The sequence below is a fragment of the Neopsephotus bourkii genome, unplaced genomic scaffold (genome assembly GCF_033783945.1).
Source record: "Neopsephotus bourkii isolate Nb327-2 ecotype Australia unplaced genomic scaffold, CSIRO-AGI_Nbou_v1 NB_196, whole genome shotgun sequence".
Classification (NCBI taxonomy): domain Eukaryota; kingdom Metazoa; phylum Chordata; class Aves; order Psittaciformes; family Psittacidae; genus Neopsephotus; species Neopsephotus bourkii.
The window spans coordinates 4,809,960-4,827,580 of NW_026900709.1; positions in this window are offsets into that span (position 1 = coordinate 4,809,960).

Consider the following 17,621-nt stretch of genomic DNA (forward strand, 5'->3'; position numbering starts at 1 on the left):
TGGAGCTGGGCAGGAAAAGTTTTCCTGGTTTTACAAAGTTTTAGAGTCTTAGGATAACAGACCCCAATTCCCATTTCAAATCACAACGCAAGTATGATGAAACATTAAACATTTCAACTTAAGGGGGAGGAGAGGGAGAATGAACTCACACTGCAAGCCCTTTCCAATTACATATCCTTTCTTCTCCATTCTCTTTTTTTTCTGTAATTTAGGAAAAGAGCACAAAGCCCCTCCCGTGAAGGCATTGCACAGCCATGACAAAGTGGCACATTCAGTTATTCCTATCACCAGCTCAGGTGCTGGAAACTTAAATACCCATTCAAGTTTTGGAGTGCCAGGAAAGCTCTCACTGTTCTTACTTTCTAGATGGTCTCCACAGCACCATGTTTTGATGTTCCTGCTGCACTTGTGCATCTCCTGCAATGAAAACAACATTTGTTGATATATTTAAAAGTTTTTAAATACTCTTTTAATATTTTTAATGCACATCTATCAAGGCAAATTCTGTCCCAGCCTCAGATCCATTAATACTAATAAATACCTTGCAGCTTTAGGAATGTTCCTGGGCCCCAGATCATGATGGCCTATGCCACCAAAGTTAGAGACTGATTCTTGGAATGGTTTTGGCTTAAGCACCATCTGAAACAGCTCTCGGGTATGATTCAAGAGGTAGCCCAGGCCAGACTTCAATGCCAGAAAGGTAATTCACATGAGGCTACCTTGTTTTGGTGGGCAAGACAGTAGAACAGTGTTGATGGAGACTGCTGTGGCAAGATAGCCTCAGTGACAGAACCCTTCTGATACACTAGTACAGACACTGCTTCTGTCAGTCCAGCACAAGGAAGATGGAGAAGCATGAGCCTAACATCAGCTCAGGCTTTTGAACTCCAAGTTCCGGCAGTGTTGTAACAATGCACAATACAGCGCAGTGCATATAAACCAACTGAAGATGAACAAAAATGGCCACTCAGTGCTGCTGTGATGTGCTTCTGTACATTCGTACCAGAGCAGATGAAATCAGAATTTTGTTCTGTGTTGTGCTATCAATATTTAATTCTTTGTGTTATTACAACATCTGTCCTTTCTCAGGTACAGAGCAGTGGCAATCTATGTGGTAACATTTTAGTGAAAACAGATCTACAAACATAACTACTACAGTAGTTTTATGAACACAGGTAGAACCCCAAGACTTCTCTTTTCCATCAAGCATATTCAAGAAAAAGGCCTCACTGGTCTTCAATCTTCAGTCAGTGCTCTCACCATTCAGATAACCACTGGCAACCACATCATCAGATCTTTTTCATTAACTGATCCATGTAAAATTAGCTAAATGTTTGATCTAATACTTCTCCTGGATGCCATTCTAAAAATCTCATCCTTTTAAGGCTAAGCTCCTAGTCCAAATCAAATTAGTGACAAAACTTCCATTTGTCTTCAACAGCATCAGGATTTCATCCTAAGTATTCAGGCGCTTAATACTTAGACTCTCTGATAGCAGAAATTGGCATAGCTCCATTAAAATAAAGTGAAGAATAACGCTTAGGATTTGGTGTTACATGCTTTACACTCATATAAAAAGGATTTTCTAATGAAGCTAGCTTAGTTCAGCGCTGTAAGCAGAACTTAAAGAGACGTGTTACCGGGCAAAAAGCTGTAACTATTGTAACTATTAAGTAAAGTATTGAGACTCTGAAACACACTCAGTATCTGCTTTTTAACCTAGAGCTGTTTAGACAGACCAGAAGACAGGCTTCTGTCTGTGCCTTAGGCTTTGCCTCTTCATGTCTTTAGTCTTGCTGGTGATAGCAAGTGAGTGCTTATATAGGCCACAGAAATATAAAAATATACCTTCAGTAGAAAGGGAAACTGCCCTGACTCTGACAATAAAGCACAGCAGATCACAGTGACTTGCAACATCTGAGTAGTGATGCAGGCAGTGTTTCCCAATTGCTCTCCCAGTGGCCAAAAGCAAAGGCTGACAAGAAACAGATTAGTGTGACTTTTGGGGGCCTGACTGCAAATGCTGGAGAAACTTTGCTAAGGGTCCGTATCACATCCAATGAACCAAGACTAGTAACTGGCATCCTGACTTTTTCCCCATTCTGTTTTACAGTCCATTGAAAGGATTCCAGAATTTGACGGAAGAGGAGGGGGTTGGAAATAGGAGGTGCTAAGCACACAGATTCTCAGTAAAGAAAGATTTGCTAAGAACTAGCACAGTACATAAGATGCGTTTTTCCTTTCAGTGTTAGAAAAGCAGATGAAACGCATTCTGCATACTCAAGCCTGGACCTATTCTTGCACTTACCAGCACAAGCCACTGAAGATAGTAAGCCCACACCAGCTGAGATCTGGCCTTAAGGTATCAAGAATGACCCAGACTCCGCAGTAATATGGAGGGTTGTATCTGCCACACACAACAAGAACCAGAGTGGTCTGAGAACAGTTTTGCCAGACATGGGTTAAGGCTTAGTAGGGCTGAAGCTATATAACAAATAATAGAACTTACCCTCTGGGATGCAGTATTACTATTTGACAGCTTCCCCATGAGCACTATTTATTAGTGTCTGGTGGAGCTCAAGTTTCCTAGCTTCTGTTTTAAGAGATGGTTGAATAGTTAGTGCATAGCCTGGCTACTGAGAGGCTTGGGCTACAGACTTAGTTTTAACTCCAGTTCTCTGGCTGCAGAGAGATGTCTTGGGTGGGGCATACTGACACAGGAGAACAAGTCTGAGGAATCATCTGCCAGACACATCCTCCTTAAATCACAAAAGCACAATTGAGAACCTTGCAAATCACCTCTCATTTTCTACATCAGTAAAAGGAAACAAACCTGACCCACTTGGCAATCTTGAATCTGTAAGGATCTGTTTGCTGACAGTTGTAAAGTCTTAACACTGAATTTGCCAAAGCAGATAGTTGCCCTTTCCCAGAGTAAAGAGGAGCCAAGTGCCTGAAGAACAGTCACATTTCAGTTCTGTGTGAAGGCAGGAGAAAGACGAGGATCCTGCCCTGCTGCTCCCCAGCTTCTCACCCTCCACGTGCACTGAGCCTCATTTTGAGCAAGAGGGAAGTGAAGCAAGGAACTGAATTACAGCCCAAGGCTACCCAGCCAGTCACTGGCAGGTTCCCCAGTCATTCCTGATTCCCTGTGCTGTGCATTCTTCCAGACCAGGCTGCTTCCCAATCTGGGAAAACATTTCCAAAACACAAGGCAAAACCCAGACTGAGATTTTCATTTGATTTTGGATGATTTGCAAACTTTCCATATTTAGAATAATTTTGAACTGTCTGTTGGGACACAAATATTTGGATTATTATTAAGAGACCGACAAGATGTGTAACATCTAGAAAATCCCTAGGAAAAATTGTATGTGTTTATTATCTTTTCTTTTACACATTTAAAATACTTTAAAACTTCATCTGGCTCATCACCTGGTCTGACTCTATAGTCAACTCAATGTGGGCAAGGAGCTTCAGAAACAGGGCTGAACCTTACACCTACCAATGGCAAAAGTCCCATTTCTACATTTGCATTAGGAGTAGGTTTCTGTTCTGTTACACAAGTAAATAAGCTGTGCTAGCCCTTAGCCTTTCAATTATTTTAAGGACCAATTTACTGAAGGTTTATCCACAGTAAATACAGTCGTAAATATTTCCTTTTCTACACTGACAATTGTTACTATAGAGAATATTCAAACGGATGATTCCCTTCTGATCTGTTCTGTTTCTGAAGTCTGGGATTTGTGCAGCCTGATTTAAATTAAAACAATTTTGCTGATAAAGTCAACTAGAAATTGGAATAAGCAATACAAAAAGGTTTTGCCCAATTTTTTTGTCTTCTGTTGTTCTTTGGGTTGCTCCTTCAGGCCTCCTTAGCTCACACTGAGTAATTTCTGTCTCATAGAAAGCTACTTTTGCTGTTACTAAATCAAAGGTGCTAATGAGCTGTCAGTATCACTGTATCAACAAAACAATGTAGTCCCTTCTGCACAGGGGAAATCAGTAGCTAATATCAAACAGGAAAGGTCTTAAGCAAACTTTGCCAGGCAGGTACATTTACTGCTGTGTTCCTTCCTTTGGTCATAAACTCCCAACACACCAATGATTATCAGAGCAACGAAAATGATCAGATAACCCTGACTAGATACAAAGAACCTGAAGTGTGGGGGAGGCTTTCACACAGTGAAGACACTTCAACTTGTTCATTAGTATCTACAGCAAGATGAAGAACGTTCAGCTATGAATAAACACAGCAAACCTGGAAGAACACAGAAGCCAAGCCAGGATCCAAGACTTTGAAAGAGTGACTCTTCAATGGACACAGAGTTTGAGTCCTCTGGGATATTCAGTAGGGTAGTAAACAAAGTCACTCAGCTACCATTCAGACAGAGCTGCCTCACTGAGGTACCTGCCTTGAAGACATCATCAGTTTTCATTTTTGCCACTGGCCAAGCTACAAGTCTTGGATAAGCTCATCAGCATTTGCTGGTTTCCAGCTGATGTTCACCCTGACTTTAGATGGATGCTGTTGTCTTTGGTGAGTTACTCTCTTGCAGATCCTGCTGCCTTAGGGTTTAGAGACATTCAGTTTAAACAGGTGGCTATAATTAATTATTCAGAATGATTTTTAGGAATTTTGATTTTTTTTTTCCCTACTGACAGTGCATTAGCAATAAGCATTGTACAGAAATAAGGCAACTGCGTGCTGTTTGGGGTATTTGTGATTAAAAAAACATGCTCTAGCTCATTGTAATGCTTCTGAAGGCTGGCATTCTTTGTGAGAAAATTTATTTCTTGTAACTGCTCTAGGCTTATGTCAGTTGTGTATTTTAAGAATAACATCCGCTAAAGCAGTTTCATGTGAAAAATGGAGATCTATTTACTTCAAGAAAGTGAAACTGTGAAGTGCATTTCATTTCTAATTCCATATGAACTGCACTTCCAATCTCATCTCCCTTTCATTCTTAGTAGGTCATTAGCAAATACTTGGTGGTGGAAAAAGTTCAGAATGGTCAGCCAAAAAGATTATTACAAAACAATTAGGGACAGTCAGCAGATGAGGATGTTACAAAGTACTGTTCTTACAAGCAGTGGTACTAAGAAGTTAGAAGAGCTACAGGAGCTGAAACACATATAGTACCCGCTAGGCAGCGGGTATAACAGTATAACATACTGTATTCTTGAGCTTGTAAAGTAATCTGAATCTAGCATTCCATCAAGGAATTAACAAGAGAACACAGTGAGCTGAGGTGTGAGGGTCAGGAGCCATCAAGTCTCCATACAGCTGCTGCTGTACCTGGAAACAATAGAAGAGACAAACAGATCTTTGCACTACCTGCTTTCTCCCTATTTCCCGTAGCAGATGAGGTATTTGGAGACAAATACTGTTCTAGACACAACTGTTTCCTCATAGCATTTTCCAGACAACACTTTTCATTCCAGTATCATGGCAGTTTTTTCAGTTAAAATGTAACCAAATTTTAAACCAAATGGTTAAAAAAGGTGGACAATAGCTAAAACAAAACCCCCCCACAAAATCTAATAAAAAACAACCCAAAACTAAAACCCAACCCAAACCCATTTATCCTCTGATTTTAATATATATATTAAACATCTCCAAAATTTTATTCTAGCTCTTTAACTCCCCAATAAAATCTCTTAGTCTGACCTGAAGTGCTTCTTTTCCTGGGTGGATTGTTTGCTTCCTGATTCACAAACTTACTCTTTTCAAGAGGCAGCACAGGCTAAACAGGGTTGAGCTTAAATAGAGTTCCTGGGCCCATGGGCAGGGCATATAGGAGGGAGCACCAGACAAGGATGATCAGAGCCCTGACAATTATTCATATACCTCTAAATGGTAGAAAGAAAGAGTAAAATTTATACTGAGGTTTCAGTGTTCTGAAAACGTGTACTTTCCCAGTCATCCAGTGCCTTAGACTAGGGGAGATGTGATGAATTCACACATATATGCGTGTTCTGCTTGGGTGGAAAAGCACCATACTATCTATCTTTAGGCCCAGCGTTGATAAATCTAACTGAAGGATTTTCTTTGGTAACACAAGCACTGGAACTTCACCCCAGTAGATAACAGCTGTAAATGCTATGGAGGCTGAGCCAAACTTTGGTCAGCAGTGTGTGATGCCCACTAGAATACTTAACATCTGAGAAGAAATCCTGTGTCACTAAACTCATGCAAGATTTGCCACTGATTTCCATGCAGCCAGGATCTTGCCTCAGGCAAAAGCAAAACTGCAGAGGTTACAATATATGCTTTTCCACTCCAGCTCCCAGGAACAAGACTTGAATGGCAGATGTATTATTATTTATTGATACACAAACTTTCACAAACCTTATAATCTCAAATGATAGCTGAGTGCTTTCCTAGTTGATAAACCATATTTGAAGAGCTTTTTCAAAGAAAGCTCAAATCTGAGCAAAATGGGATGTCAAAGTATAAATATTGAGAACTGCTCAGATATACTGGACATACGCAAGCTTCAGCTGGCAAAATTTGTTACAAAGCAAATTTCACCTGGACTTGTACAATGAATGGTTTTTTTCACCTCAAGAGATGTGTTTGTTGGTTTCTTTACATGAAAAAAGGCTAAAAGAAATATCTAAAAGAGCTTATTAGGAATCTATTGTGGCACAGGAGACAGGGCTACATAACACAAGAAGTGTGGGATGATTCAAAATAAAATCAAATACATCAGTAGAAACAGATTTAATTCCCTGGTGAAAATGCCTGTAAAACATTATTCTACCTTTCATTCTTCCTTTCTGGGAGATCTTAAACCAACTTGCACATTTTGTTCGTTAGTACCTGGCAGCAGTTTTTTCGAAGGGAAGATGAGGCTTTTGTCCTTGGTGAGCACCAGCCAGTCTGGGCCATGGCTCTGTGTCATTCACTGTGGTCAGGACAGTCTTGCCCTTCTCTCCCCACTGTCATTTGGGCTGATTCGTGTTCATTTTAGAACAGATGGTCAATTATTAATCATGATGCTGCCTCTTGCCGCCCCTGAAAGACCATGATGAACCGTAGCAGTTAGCTCTCCTGCTCTTACATTTTGAGGAAAACAAAAGCTAGGTCTTACAAATGCTCTAAGAAAACAAGATTCTTTTGTTGCAAACAGGAACTGAGGGAACTGAGCCAACTAGCAATTTTAAAGAGTAGATGAATGTCCTTATCTCATGTCCATAACACCCCTTTCAGTTCATAAATGTAAATGCCATTGACAGCAATGTCCTCTGGAGTACCAGTACAGCAGAATTAGAAGGTCATTGAAACAGATGACTTTTCCAATCCCTTTTCACATGGTTTTTGTTTTGTTTTGTTTTTTAACTTGGCATCTGTTCTCCCATGTGTACATACATATAAAGGCCGCTAACTCTAACAGTCTCTCTAGGTACATTTTTATGATGGGGAAAACCCTTTCTTCGGAGCAAAGGACATCAGAATCTAAAGCACCAAACCTTCTCTTGCTTGAAAATGCCTTGAACTGCTGCAGTTACGTGATGCAGACTGACAGCTGGCTTAGCTGGCTCACCACACTCTTTCACAGGTGAAAAGGTGAAGGCTTAAAAGAGAGAATCAAGTCCACAATTTGCAAAGCACCTCTGGGTCCTTTCAACATATTGTGTACATCATTTGTACACATGTGTTTGTGAGATGGGGGAGGCAGGTCTGGGAGAGGTACAGAACACGTAGGAATATAATTAAACCTAAAAACTAATAAGAAGGAAGATCTATAGGAAGGTAATATCACCTTGTGGTTTTGCAAGTTATTTTTAAGTACAGTATAAAATCAGTGAGAATTTGATTGTGGCATTCACGGTTGTGATACTAATCACTGACTCAGTTACAACACAAATCTGGCCTCAGGTTTATATTGATTGAACATCTATTCAATCAATAAAAAAACATAACCCATTCCATTATTTCATTTAGTCTTAGAGTCTGTTGTCCCATACATTATGTCTGAATTGAAGTTAAGCACTACAGCTTACCCTGTTCACTTCAATACACAAAGAACCACATAGCTCTACTGCTTTTTCACACTGTGAGCTGAGCTCACTGGTGCTGTTGTACTAAGCAGCAGGGAGAGATGCTGAACGAGAAATCCTTCTGATAGAGCTCATGACAGCATTTTACTCCTGGTCAATACGTGCAATGAAAAGGGGTGGAAGGAAACAGCGGAACAATGAGGAATATTTGCATAGCAGCAAGGACTCACAGTCTGTGGCTTTTGGGTCTTGGGACCTGGGATTTACCACCCGAGCTACTTTTGGATTGGATGACAAAGCCCTGAGTTTGGACCTAGTCCCGGTAGACTAATCAGACATGGATGATAATCCCAACAGATATGGAAAAAAGATTTTATCAAATCAGGTGAACAAAGTATATTCATTTTTAACCTTCACTTGAATTACAGAACAAGAGCTTGTTCTCTTATAAACTAATGAAAAAAGCAGAGAATGGGTTTACAAAAAATACCTGATCTAAACAAAAGGAAAAATGACACAAAATGAAAGAAAATACAAAAGACAAACGTAATAAGGTCTGCTATTCCACTTTCTTTTTTGTGAATGTAACTTACAGTTTATTATCTGCATGTCAGGGTCTTGTGCACCTTATGAAATTAAATTAGAATTGGTAGAATACAGTGAATGAAGAACATAATAGCTTCATTTTCGTGAGGTGGTGCACACATGCACGCAGGAACCCTCACAGTGAAGGAGCAGAAGCAAGGGTGCGGAGCCAAGCTGCTGCTGGGCAGGGCTCATTTTGTTATGTCCTCGTTATGCTTACCAAAATTCCAGGTTCTATTCACAACCTGATTGTTTGAGACACTCCTCTTTAATCCTATACCAGGAATCACAAGCTTGAAGTTCTGACACCCAAAGAAATGACAGGGGCAGGTTTCAACAAAGAGATCAGGTTCAGTCAGAAGGCAGGCATGTCCTTTTCTACCTGCCAGGAGTTTAGCAAACACTTTAAGGAACTATTACTAAAACCAAGTGAAAAGTACAAGGTAAATTATGTATTTAGAAATATTAGTATGACACCTGCCAGACAGTACCTATCCAGATTATTAACAAAGATTTTGGACTCAAAATCTTCATCAATTTGAAAACCGTTTCCCCAGCCTGACTTTCATAGACAAATCCATCTGTTTAATTAAAAAAGAGGCCCCAATAATATCATGCAGCACTGTATTTCAGAGGTTAATTCCACTTTGTCTTCAGAGTATTTTATTTTGTGCACTTTACATATGTCTTAAATTCCACTGACTGCACCTTCAATTCTGGAAAATATAATAGGGCAAACAACCCAAGACAATCTGGGTTCCCTTTCAGAATTAAGATATATGGTGTGTCTCTCCACAGAAACAAACTAACAGTGGAGCACCGCATGTTTTTTTATGGGAGCACTGCCTGTGTAGCAGTGATGGAGCCCTACATTTTACATCCCAATAACAAGGATGTATTCTGGAGGAAGGTATTTTAGAGACTGCTGTTGACTCTGCCCTGGAATGTCTGTGTGTAGCAAAGCAAATGATTGCCCTGAGGGGATTTTCCCACTGCTCATAAAAAATGTCACAGCCTAGCCTTGTCCCATCTGTACTGTGCTTTCTCAGGGCAACATCAGTGCATTTGGAGAAGCCTCTGCTGTAAATAGCGATGTTTCAAACGTTACACAGAACAGTGGCATTTTTTTTTCCCCATTTAAAATGTTAAGAAATGAATATATTAAAAGCAAAGCACAGAGAGGTGCTTTACCTGCAAAAAAAAAAGGTAGCAGGGACAGATCTGTGAAACAGCAGATTCAGATCCTGTCTTCATTTGAAGTGAAAGGTTCAAGGAAACTGAGAATCAACAGGAAAAATTATGCGTGTTCTTGCATATACCCACATGGCCCACACAGTTTCTACTAGAATTGCAGCCAGTAACTCTGCCTTGCCTGGCCCACCTCGTACCCTTACTGGATGTAGGGAGATCTGAGATCTGAGAAGTACTTCTGGCACAAAACGTACTTCTAACAAGGGGGGCTTAGGATGTGGCAGGGAGCAGGCGTGTTTGAATTCACCCATATGTGTGCCCCATGCTCCCTCTGTCACAAACCCTACTGGATCTAAAGTGTATGAGCAAAATAAATTTAGCTTTGTGATGTCTCTTCACTTCCAGCAAACTCTGGAGCGCAAGTTAAGGCTTCCTCTTGGAACAGACCGTAGGATACGGATATAAATTTAGCCTGTCTGAAAATGAGAAAAACCCCAAAGCTATACAGCCCTTCCCAGGGTGACACAAGAGGCCAAAACCCTCACCAGGCCTGCCTCTGTAAACCAGAATAATTGAAATGGGATATGGGAGCTCTTGCTCTGACAGAACCTTCCAAGTCAATCTATTGGCTAAAGTGGTCTACCTATATATAACCTGCAAGGCAGCAGGCTGTGTGGTTCCTTCCACCACAGTGGGCATACTGAAAAACTTCACAAGCCCATGCAGCTTCCCAGTTTGTAATGGCACCTACACAACAAACCAAACATGCCCACAGCTGTCCGAGGAACAGTCCAATAGAGCACAACCACTATTCTAGTATTTGCAATTAAATGTTTGCTACGAGTGCATGGTGGCTGCCAGCAAGGTTGAAGAAGTGGCAAAAACAAGGCAATGGCCATAGGTCAAAAAACCTGTAATGGAGTTAATGAGGGATTCTTTGTTTTACACCCTTAGACTTGCATCATTTCACACCATCCTTCCCATGCAAAATAATGCTGCCTCTGAATCTCCCCACAGTCATCCTTTCTGAGATATCCACTGTGCTTCTCTGAACATTTTCTCATCGTTGTATCCATTTACATATGAAATAGGTTAAGTGGAACATGAGTGCAAAATGAGTTTGTGCTTCTGAAAAAACAGAGATAAATCTGTACCTTTTGCCCCGATTCATTCTTTCAACATGCTTGTTAGGAGGCAAATCAGTCCCGATTTGATGTGGGTCTAAGTTCGATTTTGGGTCACATTTGCAGATATTAATCTCCAAGCTAAAACTTTTTGATTCAGCAACCTAAAACCTCAGGGGATAGCGAGACCATTACACACACTCTCTAATTCTCAGGGACCTTTTTGCCTGGTTTGAAATCCCTTTTTATCGCTTACTTTCTGCATAAGAGGATGGTACTCCCTTTAGAAACAGAAAATGGGCAGAACTGGAAACAATGGATGCTGATAAGCACACTATCATTATAGGTATTTATGTGCAGAGTATCAAATTGATAGTACCTTCATTTGTAACTTTTGCTCATCTGTTCACTATTATTAAATGAGCTCAGAAACCAGAGGAGATTCGAAAGTGACAGAGGGTAATTACACACCTTAGGAGAAGATATTTTTCATGATAGGTTTTGAACATAACAACCTCTTAAAAAAAAACACCAGCAGAAGGAATGTGGGTATTTCAATTCAGCTACATTGCCTCTCTCAGAGAGCAGACTCATTTAAAAATCTGCTTTTCACTTTGATTCTAACTACAGAGACAAACATTGTAAAGGCTACAGGAAGTTTTCCTTTAAGTACTCCACTCTGCTTAATGTAGATTTTTGAAAATCCTGTATTTAAATAGTGAATTTGTGCTGTTAATCAACAATCTTAAGATTTTTAGTTTTGTGGAGTGATTTATCTGTTTCCTTTCATAACATCTACCTGTATACGGATTTGTCTAGAATAGCTGTAAAGTGGCTCTGGGTGTTTTATTTGATCTAGCGTCAAAACACTAAATATTTTATAACACTGAAGGTAGCATGGAAAAAGGTATATTGAGAATGAGGATCAGCAGCAGTGGGCAACAAAAGGCATGGGGGAAAACTAGCAAGCTGTCCTATCCTTATTACTACCTGAAATTACTAGCTCCAGTTTAAAAAATAAGGTGTCAAAAACTACCCTTTTAGGAAAAATGTAGCATATTGTTATTCTGGTCCTGTACAGTGAGGCCCTTCAGTGGCAATTCACCTTTAGTTCAAATCTTCCATTTCACATGCTGAGCAAGGTTTTACTCTTCAAAGGGATCCTGTGGTTCCATACTGCCACAGAGAGCTAGTATCATCTGGCTATTGTTTTTTCATACAGAGGTTCAAGTCATTTGTCTATTTCTTCATGTACCATGCCTGCAGCCTAGCCAAAACTCACAGGAAAATATGTATCATTTTGCCTGAAAAAGCTACCGAGAGAGCACAGAAGTCCCTGGCCAAGGATAACTTCATGTTTTTTGCTACGCTGATCAAAGGCTTATTGCTTTTGTCACAGTGTAGGATGTTTCTGCAAAAGCAACATACTACAGAACTACAGCCTGAAAAATACCAACATTTGCTTCACAACACTATGAAAAAGAAAACAGACCCAACAGCTGATTCAACCACCACATAAGCATCCCCAGATGATCGTCATTTTATAACCCTCCAATTACCACAGACATTCTCTGCAAAACTCCACTACCTCCATTTCATGTTGTGCAGCACTGTGTTGCTAAGGCTCTGCCACAAGCAACAGACTTGACATGGTACCAATGACCACAAGAAGATGGTATCTGTTTGCCTGGCAAAGATATTTAGCACCTGTCATTTGGAATACTGCAGGGTCTAATGTGCTAATGCCCTGGTTTGAATTCAAAGAATAATCAGAACCATGTTTCAGACTATCATTTCTTTTCAGCTACAAAATCTTTCTCCAACTGTTTCTAAAGCAGACATGAAAAACTGAGTATTTCCAAAAGGGAGGGGCCTGTGGGAGGCCTTGTGTTCAGTGTGTATATGGGGACTTGTATGGTCCCATTTCAGAGTGAGGCCAAAAGGACTATGTTTTCTGGTTACCGCTAATCTACAGCAAATGGAATAGTTCATCTTTTCCTATCTCTTCATCTTCAGAACCCTCTAACCCATCCTGATGCTGGTGGCAAGCTAGCTTAATAAGATGGTGTGTATGTATTTCTGGATCAAGATAAAGTAAAATGTTAAAAGCATTTATTGTGTTGAAATTTTCTATGCCAATTTTCTGCTAAGGAGGAGGGATTCAAAAGGTCAGGGCTTTTGCAGTACAGAGTTAGTGGTATATTAGTTACAGTAATTCAGCCTGAAAATTCCAGGAGAAACAAACACAATGGAATGCCATGAATTACAGGAGGAGACCACAGCTTTAATCAGCTCTTGGGAAAAGAGAAACATGCATTTGGTTATTGACAGTTGATAAACTGAATTATGAGGTTTGAAGAAACTAGGACAAAGACGGAGTTCTAGGATTTTTTGCTTTAAGTAAATAAGCTTTTGTTTTCTTCATTTTTTTTCTTCCCCCCACCCCCCATTACAGAGACTTTTTTTCCCCTCCTGTTTATTATACTGATAGACTTTCAAAACTCTTACCACTGCTTCTGGCATTCAGGTTTTTCAGACCCTCACTGGACAGTAAAGGCTGGGAAGAGTATATTTCTAAGTTATGTCTTGAGGTAAAATCAAGGAAGCAGAGGAGATTTTGAGAGGGGCGTGATTGATTCTGTACCAATGAAACTGTGAAGCTGTACCAGTTACACAAAGGTCATAAAATCCGATCTTGAAAGTGTTTAGTGAAGCCTGTATAAGACAACACAGTCAAGGCATCTAAATCAGCTTATCGTGTCTGTTTTCAGGAGCCACCAATTTCCACAGTTCCATCTTTGGGGAACCTGCAAGTGAATTCTCCTCTTTGTACAAAATTGTGGTCCAGAATTTAAGTCTTTATAAAAAAATTAAGATTCAACATGACTGCGTGTGCTCATTCCTCCTCTTTCTCCACACCATTATTATCATTGCCATATTAAAGTAATCACTGAAAACACAAATAATGCTCTAATTAATGTAGTATCTGAGTTTGCATAGAGCCTGAAACACAAGCTTGGAGGGGAATAAAGTGCCCCATTCATTCCCAGAGTTTGAGTACTCTACAACTCTAAAGCTAGCATGTTGATGTTACATTAAATGCCTACGAACTATATCAGAGAACTTTACAATGTTGAACACCCTTCTATGACTATCCAGACTGAAATATGAGAGGTTTGAAAAGAATACTTAAAAAAAAACCAACCCAAAACCCCCTTATATATAAGTATTAAAAAAAAAATTAAAAAAAAAAAAGAAAAAGAAAAATCTCATTATTTTCAAGCCAATCTGGTGGGTTTCTTAAAATTAATTTTATTTTTTTTTTTTTCAGTTTGGCTATTATTTCCAAATGTTTCATCAACATTTTCTGCCTTGGCCAGAAGCATCATAAACTGACACACAATACCAGAAGACAAGTGTCTGAATGCCAGAAAATGAAACAAATAAGAAACTATGTCCAAATTCAGAAACAGCACAAAGACATGAAACAAGGAAAACAAATCAGTTTGACTATCTTTTGTTGGTATTATCTTATACTAATTAATACCACAGGACAGGCATTTTTTTTTCAATAGGATTTATTTACTTGCCATTGCCTTGCAAAATACCAGCATATGACAGCTGTCAGGTTTTCTCCTCTTTAAGTAATGCTGCCACATTTCCTATCAAGTAATTGCCCTCACAAGCAGGTACCAGAATAACATGGGACAAAGAGTTTTGCCATGTTCCTTTGTAAGACATTTGAGTCAGAGGTTAAAGAAATCACTGCTCCAGAGGCTGTTAAACATGTCATTGTCATAATATAAAAACTGACTTACTAACTTAGATTATTTGGAGAGTTAAGTGCTTGTGTTATTGCAAATTAAACTAATTAGTATCATTTCCTGACAGCTGCAGTGAGCGATAGCAATTCCATGATTTTTTCTTCAGCCGCTCATGTGGGATGAAAAGAAGAGTGGAGACAGCTTTGTGATTTAATGGAATGGGATCAGTTTATCATCGTAAGGGCACATCGTTCCATTCTTAGCACAGCTCTGCTGCTTCATCTGCTCCCTCCCAGTTCATCAGCTATTATTGCACTATTAACTTATTACATGGAAGCCAGGGTAGACAGATGGAAGTTGCTGGGAACTTTGCAAATAGCCAGACAAAAAAACTGGAATTTGCTTGCAATACTTCCCTCTTTTGGAACTGTTGTAGATTATATTCACCATCCTTTTAACCAAAATTGTAGCTGCCAGTAGAAGATGCAAGAACTCATTTCAATACTACAACTGGTTTAATTGTTATAAAGGCAGATTCACAAACTAGCACTGATTGGAGTCTCCAGCTTAGATGAATAATTGCATGAAAGAGAAAGTTACAGTATGTAATTGGCAGGCATTTAGCAAATCACTTACATTTATCATGTGTGGAAAATGTGTACCAATCATGGTGGTAAAAGCATTGTGCTTACTTCTACCCAGAATTTCCATAAGATTACGTGAGGAACAATAGCAGACAGTCCCAACAAACTCTTATAAAATGTCATACTGAAAACTAAAGGTAATCTGATCAGTAAGGAAAAGTCTAAGATTTCTTTAGATGAGCCAGAATGAAATAAAACTCTTGTCCATCTCCCACTTCACAGAAGCCCACACAAACGGATGAAATTACTCTGAATTCAATTATTCTGGAATTCTAACTTTCTAGAGACCATTGGGTCGTGCTTGAACTTTTTCATTAGATCACTTTGGTCAGATTTATGCTCTACTTATATTACTAAACTGGCTCCAAAGGTTTGCTCTATCTTGGAGTCATTGGAATAGACTGTAGCTTTGCGGTTCACAGACTGGATTAATGCTTTCAGCTACTAATTAATTGCTGATCACCAGCATGGAAACTGAATTATCTATAATCATATTAAAATATGGGGTTTTGTTCCCCTCCTCCATGAATCATTTAGCTTAGAAAGTCTTGATGGAAAGAAATGCATATTCTGGAGACAATAGAATACTTTAGTAAAAAGCTAAAAGGGTTGGAAAAATTATTCCTCTTCCTCATTGCTGAGCAAAAATTAATGCATAATTCCATCTATCTAATGTCTCAATATGGTCCCTGTTAGCACAGGGTCTGAGAACCTTCCACTTTTTACGCATTTATTTTCAGAACACTCCACAAACCAGGTGATTTCTACGGTTTCTAATGATCATTCGTCAAAAGAAGAAGAACAAAAGACTGCTAATTCCTCAAGGCAGCGCTGGAAATGTGTGATGAAACAGGGAATTAAAACTGCTTCCTCCATGTGCCAGATTTGTATCTGTAACCACATTGTTTTTCATATCTATAACCAAGATGGCAATAACAAAGTCCATCAAGGGAGAACTAGCTCTGGATCCAGTTTCCATTCCCTGTTTCTGATTTCAGGGACCTTACACATTCTGAACCAGCAAGTATCCTACATGGCTGTGAAGGAATCACCTCTTTCACAGCATCTTAACACTTGCAGTCATTATTTTTCTATTAGGATTGATTTCCATCACCCATTTTTTTCTTTTACCTTTTAAAGGTGTACATTAAAGCTGAGCCAACCTAGCTGCTCGCCATTGCTGAATAGGAAAGATGCTGCTCCTCCTACACCCACCTCTCTGGGCCTCCTCTCTGCCACTGCTCTTGACTACACAGCCCTCTCTACTTCTTGGCCCTTTGATGAGCTAATTCACCTTCTTGACTTGGCAAAAAACTATTTGCCTTTTTTTCCCCTTCACAAAATGCATTCCCAAGCACTCTGTCACACATTCAACCATTCACTTGAGACAGTATGTTCATTTGCCATGAGATTTGATGGCTTGGAGACTCCAAGAAGTTGAACAATTGGTGAATACCTTTGAGCTTCTCTGCACACTGTTTCAAGTCCTGCTCAGCAGAACTCTGAAACAGCCCCACTGCAATTTGGAGAGCAGATTTAGCAATACTGGCCAGCACACAAACCACAAAGGAAGCAAAATGACTTACGACTCAGCCCAGCAGAGACTGTCAAGGGAGTCAGCCAATTCTTTCCTGATTCATTTTTTTTTCTCTCTGGAAATTCTCCCCACAGGATGCAAAATGGATCACATCTTTTAGAAGCACCTTGCATGGTGTTTCTTTCAGAGTGTATTTTCAGATTGGCAGTCTTAGGTTTATCACAGACCATTTGGAAATGGATCAGTTTGGGTCCAAAAAATGTGAACACGCCGGGACAGCTCTTGGTTTGACAAATGCTTGTGTGAAATAAAATATAAAAAACACGCTCAAAAGCCAGACTCCCATTACTGTTGTCTAACTGCCCAGATCTAAACAAAAACTTAAGGCAGCAGAGGGCAAGGAAAGAGCTAATCTTTTGACATGTACACTTTGGCCCCTACCCTGGTCCTAGACATAACATAACTGCCGGAATGGTGCAGCCATTTTTCCTATACTGCCACCATCATACTTATCTGCTTTCCCTAATTTTAGTATTAGAATAAATTTCATTTATTTTCCCAATATATTACACCTGCATTTACAACACAGCAATGTTGTGAGCTACTTTACACTGTTCTTTCCCTTTCTTCATATGCACACAACACAAAGATTTGCTGCTCCCCATTTCTCCACTTCTACTGGCAGCCAGGCTTGTGGGGATGCACAACTGGGAGGAATGACACAGGCTCTGTGGTAACTCCTGCAATAGCTCTGGTCAGGTCTGCACCC